Consider the following 24,107-nt stretch of genomic DNA (forward strand, 5'->3'; position numbering starts at 1 on the left):
GATATTTGCATACCAGTTCTTAGAATAGTCTTTACATCTCCTTTAAAGATGAAAGGTGACATACTACATACATGTGAAGCACATATTGCTTCATTGCTTCAGTCCCTATTTTGGCTGTCATAAATCTGTCACATAAAATACACTTTCTAGATTAAGGCATTCATAAAATTATTTTCTTGTAGTATTTATGTTGAAAAGCAAATTCAAATGTATTCATTATATATGTAATGTTTAAAAAGTCCCTGTTCATAGTATCACTAATAATTTGATAGTTGATAATGTGACCTTGAATGCGTCTTCTTGCTTATTTATATTAATATCCCTACATGATGGAGTTATATGGATAAATTCAGGGCTAAAACTTTAGTCGTTCTATGCAAATATGTTTCCAGGTTTGCAGACTACTCCACATTTACAATCTACTAGTCAATTGTCATTTTTAAGGTATTAAAAACATATTCTCAGACATTTAAGTGCAAAAGTCAAACCTAGATAAGATTCAATAGCTATTACAGTAAATAGAGAGAAGAGAGGTGAAGAATGTGTGTGTGTGCGTGTGCGTGCGTGTGCATGTGTGTGAGACTGAGGCCAGGTGAATGTCAGCCTAGAAATAAAAAGAAAAAAAGCAGAAGTCCTAAACTAATACCTATGCTCTAAGGTAATTTTCTAGTTGGAGTTATTTTCTTTTATCTTCATTTCCTTGATCCACTACTTATCTCACATTTATCAAATACTAGCTAATTAGAAAAGTCATATCAATGTCAGGTGAAGATGGAAGGGTAGCATCATATCAGCTCCCAAATTTGGGTGATTATATTATTGCAATAGGATAAAATAAAATCATTTCTAGTTTTGATATTACATAACAAGTACTCTATAAATACTAGTGTACAGGTTTTTGTGTTAACATAAATTTTTATTTCTTTTGGGCAAATATATAGATGTGGAATTACTGGGTAGCATGGTAAGTTTATGATTATGTCTCCTAGAAACTGCTAGACTATTTGCCTAAGTGCCGGCACCATTTTGCATGTCCACCAGCGATGCAAGGTAGTTCAATTTCCAAGCATCTGTACTAGTACTTAGTATTTTACTACTACTACTACTGCCGTTACTACTATTATTTTGTATTCAAGGCACTATAATAGGTGTGTAGTGATATCACATTGTAGTTTTAATTTGCATTTCTCCAATGACCAGTGATGTTTAGTTCCCTCATATGTGTTTATTTGCCACCGATATAAATCTTGGTGATTTGTCTATTTAAATGTTTTGTTGATTTGTAAAAATTATGTTATTTCTCAAAATTGAAGGTTTAAGAAGTTTTCATATATTCAAAAGATAAATGGTTTATCAGATATATATATTATAAATATATCCCCAATATATGATGTCTTTTCAATTTCTTAAGAATGTCATTTTAAGACCAAATGGTTTTAATTTTTATTAAGTTCAGTTTATCAAATTTTCTTCCATGGAGTATGCATTTGGTGTCATATCTAAGCTCTGCTTTGTCTATTCCAAAGTCACATTGCTAAATATTTCTCCTATATTTTCTGCTCCTCCTCTTCCTCTTCTACCTCCTCCTCTTGTCTCTCCTTTAGTTTTAGATTTATGATCTATTTAGAATTAATTTACATATATCATGTAATAAATTATAAACTAAATAATACAAAAATGTCAAGCTTTTTTTTTAATGTGGATATCCAAATATCCTATCATTATTTATTTAGAAGAATTTATTTCTTAATGGATTTGCCTATGTATCTTTGTTGAAAATCAATTGGCCAAATATGTGTACTTTTATTTCTAGACTCTTTTCTGTTCATTTGTTCTATGTCTAGTCTTTTGCTGGTACCACAGTGTTTGATTACTGCAAGTTTAGAGTTCACTCTTAAATAAAGAAAAGTGCCTTCCAGCTTTTTTCTTTATTTTTTTGAAAATTGTTTTACTGTTTTTTGTTGCTTTACTTTTGAATATAAGTTTTAGAATCTGTTTGCTAATTTCTAGAAATTCCTGCTAGAAATGTGATTGGAGTTGTGTTGAATATATAGGCAAATCAGAGCAAATTGATTTTTTTAAATATTGAGTGTTTAAAACTATGAAAATAGTATATTTCTCTAAGTTTATTTTGATTTATTTCATCTATGTTTAGTACTTTTGGCTATATCTTTCTTGCCCATAAATATTTTAATATTACTGTTACATATTTTCATACATATGTTACAAACATAATATATAAAATATATATCCCCATATAATTACAAAAACAAATTCAATTTTGTAAATATAATTTTATATATTTACTTTTTATCCTGCAAACTGCTAAACTTATTATTCGTCTTGATAACATTTTTGTCATTTTTGATATTTATTTTAGATAGACAAATAATATGCAAATAGAGACAGCTTTATTATTTTTAAAAAATCTGTATGACATTTATTGATTTTTCTTATCCTATTGCACTGACTAGGGCCTTCAGTACAATAGTAAATAGATATGTCTTTGTTCCCTGTATAAGAGAAAACCTTTTAGTCTTTCTACATTAAATATTTTGGACATAAGCTTAATGTGAGTTTCTCAACCTTTGTCAAGTAGAGGAAGTACTACTTTCTTCTCAGTTTGCTGAGAGTCAGCCTGTCTCTGTGTGTGCGTGTGTTTATATGACGATGTAAAAATTTGCTAAATTTACTTTCTGCAATGCACTTTTGTATCTGTGGAGATGCTTATATGGTTATTCTTCCTTAGTGTGTTGACTTGGTGGTGTAGTCTGAATGTTTGTGTCTCCTAAGTTTCATACGTTAGGACCTAAGCCTTAATGTCATGGTATTGGGAAATGGGACTTTCTGAGAGGTTATTAGGTCAGGAGCACGGAGCCCTCATGCATAGTATTAGTGCCCTAATAAAATACGCTGAAAGGAGCTCATTTATCCTTTGCAACATGTGAGAAACAGTGCAAAGGTGTCATCTATGAGAAAATAAGCCTTCACCAGACACCGAATATGCTGATGTTTGATCATATACTTCTCAGCCACCAGAGCTGTGAGAAATAAATTTACTTTGTTAGTAAGCTGATCGGTCTTAGGTATTTTGTTTAAGCAATGCAAATGGACTAAGACATATAATGAATTGCACTGATTGGTTTTCAAATGTTAAATCAACCTTGCATTTTTAAAATAAAACACACTGGTTGTAATGTCTTGTCCTTTTCTTAAATTATTGGATTGATTTGCAAATATTTTATTGAGGATTTTTGCATATACATTCATAAGGAATATTGATCTGTAGTTTTATTTTTTTAATAACTTTTTTTTCCAATTTTGGTACCAGGGAAATGTTGCAACATCATATTATAACAAGTTCCATCTCATAAATTAAAATATTTATTTAGTATTTAGAGATTTGAAATCTAAAGTAAAATGTGATAAACTTATATGGAAATGAATAGCTGATATTGAGACTTTTTAAAAATAAAGGACGAAATGGAGAATGTATAATACTAGCTATTAAGATACGTGATTTAAAGTTTTAGGAATAAACACAAGGTGCTGTTAAAGTAGAAATATCCAGGAACTCTGGATCCTCTATTACAATGATTTACTCAAATAATGTATTTGTAAAAAAAAATTCAAAACTGTGAGTTTTGTTTCTTCTTTTCCTTTCGCCTGAAATTATTTTTTCCTAAATAACCACATGGAGGTTATTCTCTACTCTTTTAGCTTTCTGTTCAAATATAACTTTTTTCACCTTCCTTTATAAATTATCACACATCACGATCATGCTGTATATGTTTCCTGTGAATATTTTGTTCTCATTGCACTTATAATCACCTTACATACTTTAAGTTAATGTGTTTGATGATTGTCCATATCCTCAAAAATAGGTAAGCTCCATTGAGAAAAGTGATTTTCTAGTATTTATTTAGTTTGTTAGTTAATTAGTTTTTATTACTTTTAATTTCTGTACCCTAAATGCCTAAATATGGGCCTGTTTAAAAATATAAAGTCAATAAATTTATTAATAATGAACGAACTAAAACTTGTAGGGAAAAATGTCAACTACTTTGACATGAAAAGAAAACACAATTCTATACAAGTCTGAAAGAGAATATTTGCAATTTCTAAAACTAATTATACATTAATATAATATATTTTAATCCTGAAAAAAACTAAGAAAAATAGTAAATATATTAGAAAAATGTTCAAAGGATGTAAATGGCCAGTATGTAAAAGGTAAACAGGTATAAAAGATGTCTGACAATATTCTTAGAGTAATAAGCAACACAAATATGAGCAACACTAACATAGCACCTTAGCCTGTTAGGATTAAAAGAAGTAAAATTTTGATAATACCAAATAATCACAATGATATGGATATTTGACAACACTTTCCCTTTCCTGTTATAAGCAGATGACTTTGACATTAATGTAAATTCTCTACGTACTTACTATCTCAAAATTGTATTTATATGCTTAAATTTAGTAACAGATCATTTTAGGAACAGATATTAATATATTCATGATACCAATAAGAGGAGTGGTAGAAATTTAGATATAAGGTCTATCAGTGGGAGTATGAATAAAAATAAAGTGTGCTGGGTATGTAAAATGGAATGCTGTGATGCAGGCAAACACAACTAACTGGTTGTGTACAGAAAAATAAAAAGGGTAAAATTTAATTTTATGTTAAAATATGATTCATAAAAATACTGGTTTTAAAAATAAAATATAATTCAATACTATACCTTCAGATGATATTTATTATATATATAAAGGTATGTCTTATTTTAAGTAGAGCAAAGTAGGTGTCTATGTATGGAAGGGGATGGGAATTGGGTCTAGGATTGAAAATGAATATCAAGGGCTTTTGCAGGGACAAATGAGAGTGAATAACCTGAGGTTAGATTAATTCAACTATTTGCATATGTGGTCTTACAACTTTTAAAGAGAGTTTAAATATCCAAGGCAAACAGATACAAGCACATGATGATAGCATATGTCTAAAGTGATTTAGTTGGGAGCCTGTCACGGCCTATGTGTTTGGTAATTGTGTTAGAAAGATCCGTATAGTGAAGATTAACATATCAGTACATGTCAGACTTATAACACAAGTCATCAACCTACTTTGAATTAGCTATTTTGATAATCACTGAGAAAAATTCAGATGATAATTGGCAATTCAATTAGGTTGGAATATAGTGGCAGGAAATACTGAGTGAGCACAAATATCTTGTTTGCTTATTACATTTCTTTTTTTAAAAATAAATGTGACATTTATGTTTTAAGTAAATGTGTTTCTTATTGAGTGTAGTTTCCACGAGAGGATTTGGGAAGCTATTTTCTATTACTGAAATAACAACTGATTTTCCAGGCTTGCAATGGTAAACAACAGACCCTGGAGTATGGGGACAACACCAAGGTACTGCCATACTTGAGGAGGAGATGGCATTTCTCAGGTGAGATACTCCTCCATTTCAACATTTCTGTTCCATCTAGGATACCATTTCTTCCTCAGGTTGTAAGGTTAAGGTAGGAATCATAAAAAATTAATTATTAATATCTGTTAAATTTTAAAATGGTGATTATTGAGATACACATTAACACCATAGTAGACATTTTACATCTCATCAAGGAAGGCATGTTAAAAAGGTAAAAAATGGAAAAAATGACAGAGGAAATATTATTTTTTCAAAAAACAGGATAATTTTTTGTACAAAACTTGCCTTTTACAGAGGTTGTAGTGAGCCGAGATTGTACCACTGCAATCCAGCCTGGTGAAGGAACGAGACTAAAGTCTAAAAGACAAAAAATAAAACAAACAAACAAAATAAATCTTACCTATTCATTTACCTCTATATAAGGATTACTACACTCCACATTTCTTAATCTGACATGAAAATGTCTATGTACTTGTATCATTTTAGCTTTAGAAAAATATTTCAAAAGTGGACTGTTTGGAGTAATCTAAAAATCGATCAGTTGTAATATTTAGAAACTGGTGGTTTTCAGTTTGTTTGCACCATATAAGTATTTTGTATTGGCTGCTTAAAAATATCTGGACTAGCACTTAAAAATTGGTATTCAGACATTTGAAATAAAACAGTTTGATATGCATGCAAATAAAGAAATTTGCTGTATTACTCCAAATTCCTGCATGGTAACAATTTCAGAAGACCAGTTTGGAAGGAGTAGTTACTCTTTAGTTTGCTGAAATTGTCACCTGATAAATTTAATTAACTTAAATTACCTATCACTTCTCTGTGGATATTTGAATCTATGTCTCATATTCAGACTAATCATTTAATTTCACAGGTGAGAAATTAGAGTTTAATTATAATTAGAGATAGGTGACCTCACAGAAGATGATGGTGATGAAAATTGGTTAGAACAGAAGAAATCTTTAAGTTTGATTTATGTTTCCCTCATACAGTGGTAATTCATCCATTCTAACAGTTTGAAAATTATAAGCAATGTCTTTTGATTATTCTAACACATAACCACATTTTAAAAATATAAAGTTAATTGTCAATCACTCTTAAGATTAATTGTCATTCTTAAGAGGTACCTTGGCTAGGATACACATGTTAATTTATTTAAATAATTTAATGAGCAATAGAGTAACATTTTGAATTTCTGAACTTTACTTCAATTTTCTAATACTAATACAATGAGAAGGTGTAAATTGCTCCAGTGTTTAATGTTTGGTGAATTTTTTAAAGGTAGAATTCAGCACGCAAGAATATATCAATAAGGCATAGAGCATAGGTTTTGTGTTGTATAGTTTTGCAGATAAGAGAATACTCCATTTAGGACATTAATTTTATTTTTTTATAACAACAATTTGTATTAGAGCGTTACTGCCCAGAAAAGCGTGACAAATGGACTTCCCTAAAACATAATATTTTTTAACTTACTTTTAATGGGAGCAGCTCTCCATTCTAAAGCTGTACTCCATTTTAGTTTATCAACAAGGCAAATCTAAGTTACAGATAATTAACTATTTTGCTTAAGTTCACAAAGCAATTTCAACACAAGAAACAAATACAAACTAAAACCTCTGTCTCATAAAGCTTGCAGCCATGGCTCCTAGAGTTCCCAGTAATTTTATTCTTTATCCTTCCTCTGGAATCTCCTGTCACCCAGTTGAAATACATGTCTCCTAAACCTTTCTTTTTTCTGATTTGTAGATAAGTTAATTTCTCTCTTTGCTCTTATTTATTAGCTGATGAAATGAGATAATATTAAATCTATAATAATTTCATTTAACTTTAAAATGTGTTTTGAGATGAATTTTGCATAAAAAAAATGTTGTAGAAAGTAACACTTTATTGTATGGCATTATGACCAGTCATTAGGTTTGGTGAATTGGTTCTTCTTGCTAATGTTTGTGTTAAATTAAAAACACGAAATTGAGATAATCATGCATGAATCCTGCATGAGGCATTAACAATATAATGCTGGAAACAAAACTGATATCTATTGCACTATAACTAGTTAAAGCGGAAGAAAATCTTAATGCTGCAAACATTGTATGATACTTTCATCTCCTCTGGAAAGAAACAAATAGTATTATTTCAGTTCCAACAATATTAATATGGTACAGTATAATTAGGAAAAATATAAAGGTAAGTAACTGCATTCAGGCAAGCCAAAAACAAGTATGTTTCTGCAGAATTACTATTTCCAAGTAATGAAAGATGTGTTAACTACCAAGGTTTGCTATTTCGATTTTTTTTAAAAAGAAAAGTTTTAAACAAGAGTAAGAATTAGCTCACAGCAGCTTAATCCCATGGCATACTCCTAATAAATACAAATCTACTAATAATGCATTTGCCCTTGGGAGCTTTGCAAAGGCTTACAGTACTTGCTCATTCCAACAGAGTCATTTCACTCATCTGTTACCATTTTGGTTGTTTTCCTGTCTACTGACTTTTAATAATTAAGATTGTATACTGCACCCACTCCCTTCTCTGTAAACATTGACCCTTAGCTTCTGTGGCACTTGCCATCTGGAACTGTCTGTCCTCCTCTCTTCACGTCACTGGAAACCTAATTTACTGTTTGCTAAAGTACAAAACTCCCATTTAGCTCAGTGGGAGTTTGAAGAAAGATGACTGGTAGATTGAACACTGATAATCTCCTGCCCAGTTTTGAAATGCAGCCAAAATATCGACACTTTTCTAAAAAAGGTACCTATTTTCCATGTTAGGAATGAGCATATTTTTAAAGAAAATATCACCTCAAAATAGTAGTTGATCAAACATACTCATCTTAGTCATTTGGAAACATATCCAGCACAAATTGCAATGCTTCTATTTCCGTGATGGAGGCAGTTGAAGAAGTAACCACTACATCATGAAGTTAAATACCATAAATCACATATGTCAATTAGGTGATCCCTTGTGATTTATAAGTCACCAATACTTTTGTCTTTATTTATTCGAAAAAGAGAGATATTCATGGTTATCTCAATAGATGCAGCAAAGGCCTTCGATAAAATTTAACACCCCTTTATGCTAAAAACTCTCAATAAACTAGGTATTGATGGAACATATGTCAAAATAATAAGAGCTATTTATGACAAACCCGCAGCCAGTATCATACTGAATAGGCAAAAGCTGAAAGCAGTCCCTTTGAAAACCAGCACAAGACAAGGATGTCCTCTCTCACCACTCCTATTCAACATAGCATTGGAAGCTCTGGCCAGAGCATTCAGGTAAGAGAAAGAAATAAAGGGTATTCAAATAAGAAGAGAGGAAGTCAAATTGTCTCTGCTCGCAGATGACATGATTGTATATTTAGAAAACCCCATCATCTCAGCCCAAAATCTCCTTAAGCTGATAAGCAACCTCAGCAAAGTCTCAGGATACAAATTCAATGTGCAAAAATCACAAACATTCCTATACACCAATAATAGACAGAGAGCCAATTGTGAACTGCCATTCACAATTGTGACAAAGAGAATAAAATACCTAGGAATACATCTTACAAGAGATGTGAAGGACCCCTTAAGGAGAACTACAAACCAATGCTTGAGAAAATCAGAGAGGACACAAATGAATGGAAAAACATTCCATGCTCATGGATAGAAAGAATCAATATCATAAAAATGGACATACTGCCAAAAGTAATTTATAGAATCAATACTATCCCCATCAAGCTACCATTGACTTTCTTCGCAGAATTAAAAAAACCTAAATTTCATATAGAATTTTTAAAAATCCAAAAAAGAGCCCATATAGCCAAGACAATCCTAAACAAAAAGAAAAAATCTAGAGGCATCATGCTACCTGCCTTCAAACTATACTACAAGGCTACAGTAACAAAAACAGCATGGTACTGGCAACAAAGCAGATATATAGACCAATGGGAGAGAATGAAGGCCTTAGAAATAATGCCACTTATCTACAACCATCTGTTCTTTGACAAACCTGTCAAAGCAATGGGGAAAGAATTTCCTATTTAATAAATAGTGTTGGAAAAACTTTTTAGCCATATGCAGAAAACTAAAACTGGACCCCTTCCTTACACCTTATAAAAAATTAACTAAAGATGGATTAAAGACTTAAGTGTAAGTTGTAAAACCATAAAAACCATAGGAGAAAATTAGGCAATACCATTCAGGACATAGGCAAGGGCAAAGACTTCATGACTAAAACACCAAAACCAATGGCAACAAAACACAAAATTGACAAATCAGATCTAATTAAAATAAAGAGCTTCTGCATGGCAAAAGAAACTGTCATCAGAGTGAATTGGCAACCTACAGAATGAGAAAAATTTTTTTTCTTTTTATTTATTTATTATTATACTTTAAGTTTTAGGGTACATGTGCACAATGTGCAGGTTAGTTACATATGTATACATGTGCCATGATGGTGCGCTGCACCCACTAACTCGTCATCTAGCATTAGGTATATCTCCCAATGCTATCCCTCCCCCCTCCCTCCACCCCACAACAGTCCCCAGAGTGTGATGTTCCCCTTCCTGTGTCCATGTGTTCTCACTGTTCAATTCCCACCTATGAGCGAGACTATGCGGTGTTTGGTTTTACTATGCAGCCATAAAAAATGATGAGTTCATGTCCTCTGAAGGGACATGGATGAAATTGGAAATCATCATTCTCAGTAAACTATCGCAAGAGAGAAAATTTTTGCCATCTATCCAACTGACTAACAGCTAATATCCAGAATCTACGAGGAACTTAAACAAATTTACAAGAAAAAGAACAAACAACCCCATTAAAAAGTGGATGAAGGCTATGAACAGACACTTCTCAAATGAAGACATTTATAAGGCCAACAAACATGAAAAAAAGCTCATCATCACTGGTCTTTAGAGAAACAAAAATCAAAACCACAAAGAGATACCATCTCATGCCAATTAGAATGGCAACCATGAAAAAGTCAGGAAACAACAAATGCTGGAGAGGATGTGGAGAAATAGAAACATTTTTACACTGTTGGTGAGAGTGTAAATTAATTCAACCATTGTGGGAGACAGTGTGGCGATTCCTCAAGGATCTAGAAGCAGAAATACCATTTGACCTAGCAATCCCATTACTGAGTATATACTCAAAAGATGATAAATCATTCTACTACAAAGACACATGCACATATATGTTTATTGCAGCACTATTCACAATAGCAAAGACTTGGAACCAAGCCAAATGTCCATCAATGATAGACTGGATAAAGGAAATGTGGCACATATACACCATGGAATCCTATGCAGCCATATAAAAGGATGAGTTCATGTCCTTTGCAGGGACATGGATGAAACTGGAAACCATTATTCTCAGCAAACTAACAGAAGAACAGAAACACAAACGCCACATGTTCTCACTCATAAGTGGGAGTTGATCAATGAGAACATGGACACAGGGAGGGGAACATCACACACTGGGGCCTCTCGGGTTGGGGAGATAGGGGAGAAATACTTAATGTAGAAATTAGCAGAAATACTTAATGTAGATGACAGGATGATGGGTGCAGCAAACCACCATGGCACGTGTATACCTATGTAACAAACCTGCACATTCTGCACATGTATCCCAGAACTTATAGCATAATAATAAAAAAGAGAGATACTCTCACATAAACTCAAGTAATAAGAGTTTTATCACTATACACAAATCAATTCTTACTATAAAACTTGGTCTTTCAATAACTCAGAATAATCAATAAAATTAGGCTTCAGGGGAATAAGGAAAGAAATAGAGCTATCAGATAATATATCTTAAAGGGTATCTAAAATTCACAACAGCCTCACCATATCAATTTTTATCCCAGCACAAAATATTTTATTCATTAATAATAATTATAAAATAAACTAATTTCATCAATTGCACTCTATTCTCTCTCTCTCTCTCTCTCTCTCTCTCTCTCTGTGTGTGTGTGTGTGTGTGTGTGTGTGTGTGTGTGTCAGGACTGATCCTAGGTTGTGAGGGCCCAGTACAAAAATTTTTTTTCCAGGGTGTCTTTCCATATCCATGTGCTCATGGATGTATATCAACTTGTCAATAAAAAAAAGGCTTGTTACTTGTCTTTATTGATGAATAGCACAAATTTAAGTCTTACCTAGAGTGTGCTGGAAAAAGTGGATGATTATTTATTTTCTGGTTATATTATATTTACTACTGGAATATTTCTAGCATAAATGTAGAACAGCATATCCTCCAACTATTTATTCCCTTAGCTTGTTTCTAGTTTATCCTGCTGGATATTCAATTTTTCCTTATAGGCCTCAATAGGCTCAGAAATGTCACTTCACAGATTCTACAAAAAGAGTATTTTGAAGCTGGTGAATCAAAACACAGGTTCCATTCTTTGATATAAAACAGCACATCACAAAGCATTTTCACAGATAGCCTGAAATATGCATACTGTAACCACTGCATTATATAGGGATTATATAATATATTTTATAATATATTTTAATATTGATGGCATCATGATTCCGGCACCATATGAAGTAAAATGGAAGGGATTCATGAAGAAAGCAAAAAGAACGCTCTATTTGTGCAAAAATGTACATCACTTAGCCAGATCAGATGAATATCTTCCCAGGATAGTGTAGCATGATCAGAGGCAAAAGCAAGCATCAGTGGAAGTATCTGTCTATTGGATTTGTAAACCAATAAAGTCTTTGAGGAAACAGATATGACCACTTACAGAGGATAACCTGAACAAATGTAGAGTCTGTGGTGGGGTTGGGGTAACCCCTCTTGGTGTCCATAGCAGAGGGTAAAGACACAAAGAAGGCCTTCTATAACCTCTGCCCTTCTTTTTTTTTTTTATTATTATACTTTAAGTTCTAGGGTACATGCGCACAATGTGCAGGTTTGTTACATATGTATACATGTGCCATGTTGGTCTGCTGCACCCATTAACTCATCATTTAGCATTAGGTATATCTCCTAATAATAAGAGCTATTTATGAAAAACCCGTAGCCAGTATCGTACTGAATAGGCAAAAGCTGGAAACAGTCCCTTTGAAAACCAGCACAAGACAACGATGTCCTCTCTCACCACTCCTATTCAACATAGTATTGGAAACTCTGGCCAGAGCATTCAGGTAAGAGAAAGAAATAAAGGGTATTCAAATAAGAAGAGAGGAAGTCAAATTGTCTCTGCTCGCAGATGACATGATTGTATATTTAGAAAACCCCATCGTCCCAGCCCCAAATCTCCTTAAGCTGATAAGCAACTTCAGCAAAGTCTCAGGATACAAGTTCAACGTGCAAAAATCACAAGCATTCCTATACACCAATAATAGACAGAGAGCCAATTGTGAACTGCTATCCCTCCTCCCACCCCACAACAGGCCCAAGTGTGTGATGTTCCCCTTCCTGTGTCCATGTGTTCTCAATGTTCAATTCCCACCTGTGAGTGAGAACATGTGGTGTTTGGTTTTTTGTCCTTGTCATCGTTTTCTGAGAATGATGGTTTCCAGCTTCATCCATGTCCCTACAAAGGACATGAACTCATCATTTATTATGGCTGCGTAGGATTCCATGGTGTATATGTGCCACATTTTCTTAATCCAGTCGATCATTTTTGGACATTTGTGTTGGTTCCAAGTCTTTGCTATTGTGAATAGTGCCACAATAAACATACGTGTGCATGTGTCTTTATAGCAGCATGATTTATAATCCTTTGGGTATATACCCAGTAATGGGATGGCTGGGTCAAATGGTAGTTCTAGTTCTAGATCCCTCAGGAATGGCCACACTGACTTCCACAATGGTTGAACTAGTTGACAGTCCCACCAACAGTGTAAAAGTGTTCCTATTTCTCCACATCCTCTCCAGCACTTGTTGTTTCCTGACTTTTTAATGATTGCCATTCTAACTGGTGTGAGATGGTATCTCATTGTGGTTTTGATTTGCATTTCTCTGATGGCCAGTGATGATGAGCATTTTTTCATGTGTCTTTCGGCTACATAAATGTCTTCTTTTGAGAAGTGTCTGTTCATATCCTTCGCCCACTTTTTGATGGGGTTGTTTGTTTTTTTCTTGTAAATTTGTTTGAGTTCATTGTAGATTCTAGATATTAGCCCTTTGTCAGATGAGTAGATTGCAAAAATTTTCTCCCATTTTGTAGGTTGCCTGTTCACTCTGATGGTAGTTTCTTTTGCTGTGCAGAAGCTCTTTAGTTTAATTAGATCCCATTTGTCAAATTTGGCTTTTGTTGCCATTGCTTTTGGGGTTTTAGACATGAAGTCTTTGCCCATGCCTATGTCCTGAGTGGTATTGCCTAGGTTTTCTTCTAGGGTTTTTATGGTTTTAGGTCTAACATTTAATCTTTAATCCATCTTGAATTAGTTTTTGTATAAGGTGTAAGGAAGGGATGCAATTTCAGCTTTCTGCATATGGCTAGCCAGTTTTCCCAGCACCATTTATTAAACAGGGGATCCTTTTCCCATTGCTTGTTTTTGTCAGGTTTGTCAAAGATCAGATAGTTGTAGATATGATGCATTATTTCTGAGGACTCTGTTCTGTTCCATTGGTCTATATCTCTGTTTTGGTACCAGTACCATGCTGTTTTGGTTACTGTAGCCTTGTAGTATATTGTGAAGTCAGGTAGTGTGATGCCTCCAGCTTTGTTCTTTTGGCTTAGGATTGACTTGGCAATGTGGGCTCTTTTTTGGTTCCATATGAACTTTAAAGTAGTTTTTTCCAATTCTGTGAAGAAAGTCACTGATAGCTTGATGGGGATGGCACTGAATCTATAAATTACCTTGGGCAGTATGGACATTTTGAGGATATTGATTCTTCCTACCCATGAGCATGGAATGTGCTTCCCTTTGTTTGTATCCTCTTTCATTTCATTGAGCAGTGGTTTCTAGTTCTCTTTGAAGAGGTCCTTCACTTCCCTTTTAAGTTGGATTCCTAAGTATTTTATTCTCTTTGAAGCAATTGTGAATGGGAGTTCACTCATGATTTGGCTCTCTGTTTGTCTGTTATTGGTGTATAAGAATGCTTGTGATTTTTGTACATTGATTTTGTATCCTGAGACTTTGCTGAAGTTGCCTATCAGCTTAAGGAGATTTTGGGCTGAGACAATGGGGTTTTCTAGATATACAATCATGTCATCTGCAAACAGGGACAATTTGACTTCCTCTTTTCCTAATTGAATGTCCTTTATTTCCTTCTCCTGCCTGATTGCCCTGGCCGGAACTTCCAACACTATGCTGAATAGGAGAGGTGAGAGAGGGCATCCCTGTCTTATGCCAGTTTTCAAGGGGAATGCTTCCAGTTTTTGCCCATTCAGTATGATGTTGGCTGTGGGTTTGTCATAAATAGCTCTTATTATTTTGAGATACTTCCCATCAATACCTAATTTATTGAGAGTTTTTAGCATGAAGGGCTGTTGAATTTTGTCAAAGGCCTTTTCTGCATCTATTGAGATAATCATGTGGTTTTTGTCATTGGTTCTGTTTATATGCTGGATTACATATATTGATTAGCATATGTTGAACCAGCCTTGCATCCCAGGGATGAAGCCCACTTGATCATGGTGGATTAGCTTTTTGATGTGCTGCTGGATTCAGTTTGCCAGTATTTTACTGAGGATTTTTGCATCGATGTTCATCAGGGATATTGGTCTACAATTCTCTTTTTTTGTTGTGTCTCTGCCAGGATCAATTCAACAAGAAGAGCTAACTATCCTAAATATATATGCACCCAATACAGAAGCACCCAGATTCATAAAGCAAGTCCTTAGTGACCTACAAAGAGACTTAGACTCCCACACAATAATAATGGGAGACTTCAACACCCCATTGTCAACGTTAGACAGATCAACAAGACAGAAAATTAGCAAAGATATCCAGGAATTGAACTCGGCTCTGCACCAAGCGGACCTAATAAACATTTACAGAACTCTCCACCCCAAATCAACAGAATATACATTCTTTTCAGAACCGCACCATGCCTAATCCAAAATTGACCACAGAGTTGGAAGTAAAGCACTCCTCAGCAAATGTAAAAGAACAGAAATTATAACAAACTGTCTCTCAGACCACAGTGCAATCATACTAGAATTCAGGATTAAGAAACTCACTCAAAACTGCTCAACTACATGGAAACTGAACAATCTGCTCCTGAATGACTAATGGGTACATAACAAAATGAAGGCAGAAATAAATGTGTTCTTTGAAACCAATGAGAACAAAGACACAACATACCGGAATCTCTGGGGCACATTTAAAGCAGTGTGTAGAGGGAAATTTATAGCACTAAATGCCCACAAGAGAAAGCAGGAAAGATCTAAAATTGACACCATAACATCATAATTAAAAGAACTAGAGAAGCAAGAGTGAACACATTCGAAAGCTAGCAGAAGGCAAGAAATAACTAAGACCAGAGCAGAACTGAAGGAGATAGAGATAGAAAAAACCCTTCAAAAATCAATGAATCCAGGACCTGTTTTTTAGAAAAGATCAACAAAATTGATAGACCGCTAGCAAGACTAAAAAGAAGAAAAGAGAGAAGAATCAAATAGACACAGTAAAAAATGATAAAGGGGATATCACCACCGATCCCACAGAAATACAAACTACCATCAGAGAATACTATAAACACCTCTGTGTAAACAAACTAGAAAATCTAGAAGAAATTGATAAATTCCTCGACACATACACTCTCCCAAAACTAAACCAGGAAGAAGTTGAATCTCTGAATAGACCGATAACTGGCTCTGAAATTGAAGCAATAATTAATAGCTTACCAACAAAAAAAAGTCCAGGACCAGATGGATTCACAGCCGAATTCTACTGGAGGTACAAAGAGGAGCTGGTACCATTCCTTCTGAAACTATTCCAATCAATAGAAAAAGAGGGAATCCTCCCTAACTCATTTTATGAGGCCAGCATCATCCTGATACCAAAGCCTGCCAGAGACCTCTGCCCTTCTTGCCAGCCATATAGTGGAGTCAGCATTGCAACCACAACACAGATGCAAAGTCAATTCATACCCTCTCACACACAACTACACACCTCCAGCTGAAGAACTGATAGTAGACTATTGGACATCCAGGCTAATGTTCTCCTTTCAATGTCTTCCTTAGGGAGCAATAGTGTAGGTTGGGGAATCTCTCCCACATTGATGGCCATTTTATTTTTATTTTTAAAATTTTTTTCCAACTTTATTAAGGTATAATTGGCAATTAAAAATCATATATAATTAAATATTCAGGCTGTATAACTTGATAATTCGATATACATATGCATTGGGAAATAATCAGCAGATTTGTGAATTTTGACATATATATATTCGCGTAAACACCACCACAATCATGGTACTTAGAACAGTCCTATCACTCCCCAAAACTCCCTCACGCTATGCCTTTATAGTCACATCACTATGGCAATCACTGATCTGTTCTCCAACACTATGGTTTTGGCTTTTCAAGAATGTAATATAGATAAAATCATACTGTAGGTAACCTTTGGAGAGTGGCTTCTTTCACTCAGCGTAAACCTTTGAGATTCATATAAGTTGTTGCATGAAATTGAAGTAGCCTGTTCCTTTTTATTGCTGACTAGTATTTTAATGCATGAGTCTACCACAGTTTGTTTATCCATTCAGACACTGCAGGAAATTTGGACTGAGTCCAATTTGGGCAATTATGAAGTAGCATTTCTACCAATATTGACATACAGGTTTTTCTGTGAACATAAGTTTCCATTTCTCTAGGGTAAAGGCCTAGGAGTTGGCTTCCTTGGTGAAATGGAAGTTGTGTGTTTAACTTTATAAGAACATGCCAAACTGTTTTCTGGAGTGGCTGAACTATTTTGCATCCTGCCAGAATTGTAGGAGAATTCCTATTGCTTCACATCCTTGTCAGGAGTTGGTATGGTTGTTTTTTGAAATTATTTTAGCTATTCTTATAGATGTTCCCCATTTTATGTTGTGTCACAGAACCATAGAATGGGTAGTTTACAGACAAAAAAAAATTATGAAGTGTTTTAGTTCTAGAGCTTGGGAAGTCCAGTATCAAGGTGCCAGAATCTGATGAGGGCTTCTTGCTGTGTCATCCTATGCAGAAGGTGGAAGGGCAAAGGAACACACATGAAAGAGAGCAAGAAGGGGCCATACTCACTTTTTATAACTAAACCACTCCTGTAATAACAGAATTAATCCATTCATAAGGGCAGAGCCCAGGACACAAGCCTTTGTCACCCAGGCTTGTGTGCAGTGGTGCAATCATGGATCACTGCAGCTTCGACTTTCTGGGCTCAAGCAATTTCCCACCTCAGCCTCCTGAATAGCTGAAACCACAGGCACACACAATCATGCCTGGATAATTTCTTGATTTTTTTGTAGAGATGGGGTCTCATAATGTTTCCCAGGCTGCTGGGCTCAGGCAGTTTGCCCACCTCAGCCTCCCAAAGGGCTAGAATTACAGGCATGAGCCACTGTGCCTGGCCATTTGCATTTTGTTCTTTTTTCCTCATAAGTTATTGGGGAGCAGGTGGGTTTGGTTACATGAGTAAGTTCTTTAGTGCTGATAAAGAACATGAATAGACAATTCACAAAAGATGATAATATACAAATAGCCAACAAACATATAAAAAAATGCTCAACATCACTAATGATCAGGGAAATGAAAATCAAAACTGCAATGTGATATCAACCTGCCCCTGAAAAAATGGCCATAGTAAAAAAAATTTAAAAATAGTAGAAGTTGGCATGGCTAAAGTGAACAGGCAACACTTCTACGTGTGTGAAGATTCCTTAAAGAATGAAAAGTAGAGCTACCATTTGATCCAGCAGTCCCACTACTGGTATCTATACACTGGAAAAGAAGTCATTATATGAAAAAGATGCTTACACACACTTGTTTGTAGCAGTACAATTCACAATTGTAAAAATGTGGAACCAACCCAAATGCCCATCAATCAACGAATAAATAAACTATTATATATATATATACACACACACAATATATATATATAGTATATATATATATACACAAAGTATTCCATCAGTAATATAATATATCATATATATATATATAATAACTGCTCAGTCATAAAAAGGAATGAATTAATGGCATTTGCAGTGACCTGGATGAGATTGGAGACTATTATTCTAACAGGAATAACTCAAGAATGGAAAACCAAACATTGTATGTTCTTACTCATAGATGAGAGATAAACTATGAGGATACAAAGTCATAAGAATAACACAATGGAGTTTGGGGACTCAAGGGAAAAGGGTAGGAAGGCAGTGAGAGAGAAAAAACTACAAATAGGGTGCAGTGTATGCTTCCCAGGTGAGGGATGCACCAAAATCTCACAAATCACCATGAATGATGGTGATTAAAAATGAGCTTAAGAGTTACTTTTTGTCAGGCTAAGAGAGTGGAGAAAAATATTTATGGGTGGTGGGTTCAGGTGTATCACTGCATCCAATTTCATTGACTATTTTATCTTGATGTACCTGCTTTTTTTTTCAGCCAATCTTGGCAGATTGAGGTACTGCAAAAATCATGAGCAGAAGACTTTATGCCATTGAATGCCATTGAGACTGTCAGTATAACAAAGGACAGCTGTTTGTTTTTCTTCTGCTTTTCATGGGCCAGTATCAACTAAAGATTGTCCATTTTTAAGACCTTACTTAAAGATGCAATGATTAGTAAAGAAAATTCAACAATCTTATGTTTACCTGATAAATATCTTATGAGTGTATGCTCCAGGGTACAACAGGGGTGAAAGGTTAATCTGTCATTTTGTTTTCTTTTTTTCTTTTATTTTTTTTAATTGAGACAAGATCTTGTTATGCTGCCCAGGCTGGTCTTGAACTCCTGGGCTCAAGAAATCCTCCTGCCTTGGCCTTCCAAAGTGCTGGGATTAAAAGCGTGAGCCACCATTCAGACTAATTCTGCTCTCGTGTAAATGTACTATCAGTCTCACAGTTTGAAATCTGTAGACTGGCACTGCCTTCTATCTACTTTAGCCAAGCCCAGGTATCAAATGTGGTCAATGGTATACTCTATATCCAGTACCCTCAAGAATTAGAATATTTTTAGTTAAAGGGACAAGTTTAAAAAGATGGCTGACTCACATATTACTTAAGGTCTGTAAGCCTAATGTCATTAAAAATATGTGTTTTGCTTCCTACTTTCATCTGTTTTAGCTTAATTTTCAGTCATTTGAAGACGTCTAACAATCCTTTATATATATCATTCCTACACCCTTGGGCATTGGTTTTGCTAGACACCATTATCCCAACACTGGCGACAAAAATGAATCTTAATGATAGAGTTGTATTGTGTGTTCAGACCAAAATATGTGTGTATTTATGTTGTGAAGATGTTACTACTTCATGAACCACATGAATGAATTTAGAGTAAAGAAATGATGGCTCTCGAGAAGAAAATCAAATATCATTTGCAGAAAAATTGAGTGAAAACTTGGCTTTTTATAGTGGTGAATCCATTCTAAGAATTTAAAATGTGCTGTAAATAATATAATGTAAAGAATGTAAGTAGTATACACTAAGATTGAGAATTAGTATGAGCAGTGTAAAAAGATCATCCAAGTTCTCTTTCTAATTTCATTGATGGGTAACATTAAAAGCTTCTTTATTATTTACTGATTCATGAATTGTAGAGATTGTGAAAAGTAAAGAAACAGCTCTAATTATTTCTAAGAATTGGTGATTTCGGTCTCTTACGTACTTGTGAAACTTGAAGGCAACTCCTGGAGCAGCTCTCTATAAGTCAGTCAAGAGATTCTCAGGACTGTGGTGCAGGACACAGAATTGACAAATATCTAGATTTTGTTATGAAGCTAACATGATGTCCAGTCCATATTCTATAAATAAATTACTATTAGATTGAAGAATGAGATATTCTGGTAAATCAAATATCCAGGAATGAAATTATCATGTTATTATATTTAAATTTTTAACAAATAATTAGACTATAATAGAAGATACTTACAAATAATATATTCAGCATTAACTTGATAAATTACATGGGAATTTTTCATGCAAGCTGTATATTATTTCCAGTAAACTATTGATTACTACTTTTATCTATATGTGACCTCTCTATCTCACTAGTCCAGATATCTCTTGAAAAGCCACTCTGAAGTTTCAAGATATTTACAAATAAATATAACTTATATTTCTTTGATTTTATTTTTGAATATGTGCTCTCCTGATGTAAGTAACAGCAAGCTGTCAAAGTTCATTTTTAAAAGAATGCAGTGGCTCTAAAGGTATATCCAAAATTTATTGAACATTGGCGTCATTATCATGAAGTTCAGTTTTTTCTACAATACAGTAGTATAGAGATGCCAGTTAATAGATAATTTGTTATGTGATGAAATGTGAATAAAATTGTTTCATCTCACTAAAATTGCACACCATTTTCTTTAATTGTGTATGCAACAGTATCTTTCCTTAAACTCCTGAATTTCATAGTATAATATTAGATGTTGTTAAGACAGCAAAATAAGTTTTTAAATTACTCCACATAAAACAAGCAAACTAAAATATTCCAAAGGCAGATACAGTAATGTAATGGTTTTCATTAAAAGAAATAAAAATCTCCAAAAATTTGTTCTTCAAATTTCTCCCCTACATTAGGTATGCAGATTCCACACACATAATATCTGTAACAGAATGTTAACTTATTGAATATTATGATTTGCTTCCCAGGGCAATATATATTTGGATGGCTACATTTCAATTTTGTGAGAACTATCATTTACTATCCCTGATTAGACTCATCAGTCATTCCTTTTTTATGTGAGAAACAATTTAGCTTTTCCATCCCCAAGACTTCAGTGCCTTCACAACAAAGGACCACATGGTCATCTTTAAATTGCACACTTGGCTCTAGTAGCCTTAAGTCTCTCCTATCTCACACCATAGCTTCATCATTTGCATTATTTTAATAATCTCTTTCATCTTTAGTCTTTTTGAATTAAAGATTCAGTTATACGAACAGTCTTGAATTTATGCCTATGTTCATTGTGTGACATAATTTTCAAAGAATGATTTTACTTCAAATCAGGAAAATTTGCTTTTTGAGGTGTTTAAGAATTATCCTATAAGGCTGGTTGGAAAACAATTTCTGTAAAAGGTGAGATAGTAAATATTTAAAGCTTTTCTTCTGTCACAATTATTCAAATTTTCCATTGTAGGGCAAAAGCAATCATAGAGAATAGACAAATTAGTATGGATGTACTTCAATATAAGTTGATATATGGAAACTGAAATTTTAACTTCATACAATTATCAAAAAATATTATTTATTTCATTTATTTTCAATCTTTAAAAGTATAAAGCTGTTAGCTTGCAGGTCATATCAAAAATAGGAGGTGAACCAGATTTAGCACACAAGCTGTGGTGTGCAATTCTTGCGCTAAGACAAAGGAAGCTGTCTATATATAGCTTAATTTAAATTAAATTTAATTTAATTTAAAATAGTTTTAAATTATATAAAATACAAAATTAAAGCATTATAACATATTACATATATAATAACATTATAGAATAACTTAAAATTAAAAATAAAATTACTCTTTCTATATTCCCTGAAATAGATGGCGTCACTTTATTTGTTGTTTATTTAAAAAATCCAATGTACATGCACACATATTAGTTTTAAAATTATAGTACAAATAGTATTGTAATCAGAAGCAGCAAATCAAACACGATGTCTCATCATTGAATCTCCTTTTACTATTCTTGTTATTCATTGTTCTGTCTTAGAAGAAATATTATTGTGATATGGGAACTACAAAAAACATTTTCTAATTATCTTTTTTTTTTTTATCATTTTTAACTACCTTTTGAGAGCTGAACTTGGCATAGTCTTTCAAAGTATCCAGTTCAAACATTCTCATTTTCAGTACTTCAGATAATAATGTATGTCAAAATAACATGATTACATTATTTTTTATTTATCAACTTTCCAGTGCTCTATATTCAACCTCTAATCAAAGTATCATCTTTTCATTTATTTCATTAAATAAAGGTTGAAACTTTGTGATATTTTAAAATTTTTAGTTCATATTCTATTAAATATGAACGATTCTTATCTTCATAGCCAACATGTTTTTATGACAATCATAGATGCTCTACTATATAAAACAAAAAGTATAGTGTCAAAGTAGGATATGTGTTTTATTTATTATTATTACCAAATTGCTGAGTTAGCAATTATTTTAATGTTTATCATTTCTGCTAAGATTATAATATAGAAGAATTAAATAGAAGATGTCATAGTTAATAAACCAAATATCAGTGCTTTACTTCTGTGCAACTTTTCATGTTCTAGGCTGCTACATAACATAAATCCTTTATAGTGGCAGCAGACAGGCTTGGGCTTTTGGTGTGCCATGTGTATGCTGCTGATATATATTTATGGCTTAACTTCTCCAGTGTATCACTCAATGAATCATTGGCCTGCAAAGGTCATCCTGGAATCAACCTCTTGTTCTAATCTGGATGCTTTGCTCTCTATGATTGAAGCACAACTGCAACCTTGGAATTTCTCTAATCTGCTATCATTTGTTACGGCTACTGTTTTATGAACCTCATATCTTCTTGTTTTAATTTATTTCCTTGATTTGTTAGAAAGCATCTTCTAGTAGCTTCCTATGAAAGTATGCTTAAGAGGTAGATTTTTCTGAATCATATCCTGTCTTTATTTTGCATTTACCTTTGGAGTGTGTAACTAGACATAAATGGTACACTAAAAATCACTTTCCCAGTGTATTAGACCATTTTCGTGCTGCTGATAAAGACATATACAAGACTGACAATTTACGAAAGAAAGAAGTTTAATTGGACTTACAGTTCCACATTGCTGGGGAAGCCTCACAATCATAGCGGGAGGCAAAGAGGAGCAAGTCTCATCTTACCTGGATGGCACCAGGCAAAGACAGAATGAGGAAGATGCAAAAGCAGAAACCCCTGATAAAACCATCACATCTTGTAAGACTTATTCACTAACAAGAAAACAGTATGGAGAAGCCATCCTAATAATTCAAATTATCTCCGCTGGGTTTGCCCACAACACATGGGAATTATGGGAGTAAAATTCAAGATGAGATTTGGGTGGGGACACAGAGCCAAACCATATCATTCCACCTCAGACCCCTCCAAATCTAATGCCCTCACATTTTAAAACCAATCATGCCTTCCCAACAGCTCCCCAAGGTCTTATCTCATTTCAGCATTAACCCCCAAATCCACAGTCCAAAGTCTCATCTGAGACAAGGCAAGTGCCTTCCATCTATCAGCCTGTAAAACCAAAAGCAAGTTCATTACTTCCTTGATACAATGGGGGTACAGGCATTGGGTGAATACAGCTTTTCCAAATGGGGAAAAATGGCCAAAACAAAGGGGCTACCAGCCCTATGCAAGTCTGAAATCCAGCAGGGCAGTCAAATCTTAAAGCTCCAAACTGATCTCCTTTGATGCCACGTCTCGCATCTGGGTCATGCTGATGCGAGAGGTGGGTTCCCATGGTCTTGGGCAGCTCCCACCACTGTGGCTCTGTAGGGTACAGCCTCCCTCCTGGCTGCTTTCAGGGTCTGGTGTTGACTGTCTGTGGCTTTTCCAGGCACATGGTGCAAGC

The 24,107-nt window shown here is 34.1% G+C and overlaps 1 long non-coding RNA gene across 1 annotated transcript in view; it reads left to right on the plus strand.

The window, feature by feature from the left end:
- Window positions 1–16,947, plus strand: part of LOC107974088 (uncharacterized) — an 87,491-nt gene extending 70,544 nt beyond the window's left edge. Inside the window, exons 2-3 of the long non-coding RNA XR_001716635.3 lie at window positions 5,372–5,456; window positions 15,143–16,947. This is a non-coding gene — a long non-coding RNA (uncharacterized LOC107974088). The remainder of the gene's footprint in view (window positions 1–5,371; window positions 5,457–15,142) is intronic.
- Window positions 16,948–24,107: the final 7,160 nt, after the last annotated feature.

The sequence above is a fragment of the Pan troglodytes genome, chromosome 3 (assembly GCF_028858775.2).
Source record: "Pan troglodytes isolate AG18354 chromosome 3, NHGRI_mPanTro3-v2.0_pri, whole genome shotgun sequence".
NCBI lineage: Eukaryota > Metazoa > Chordata > Mammalia > Primates > Hominidae > Pan > Pan troglodytes.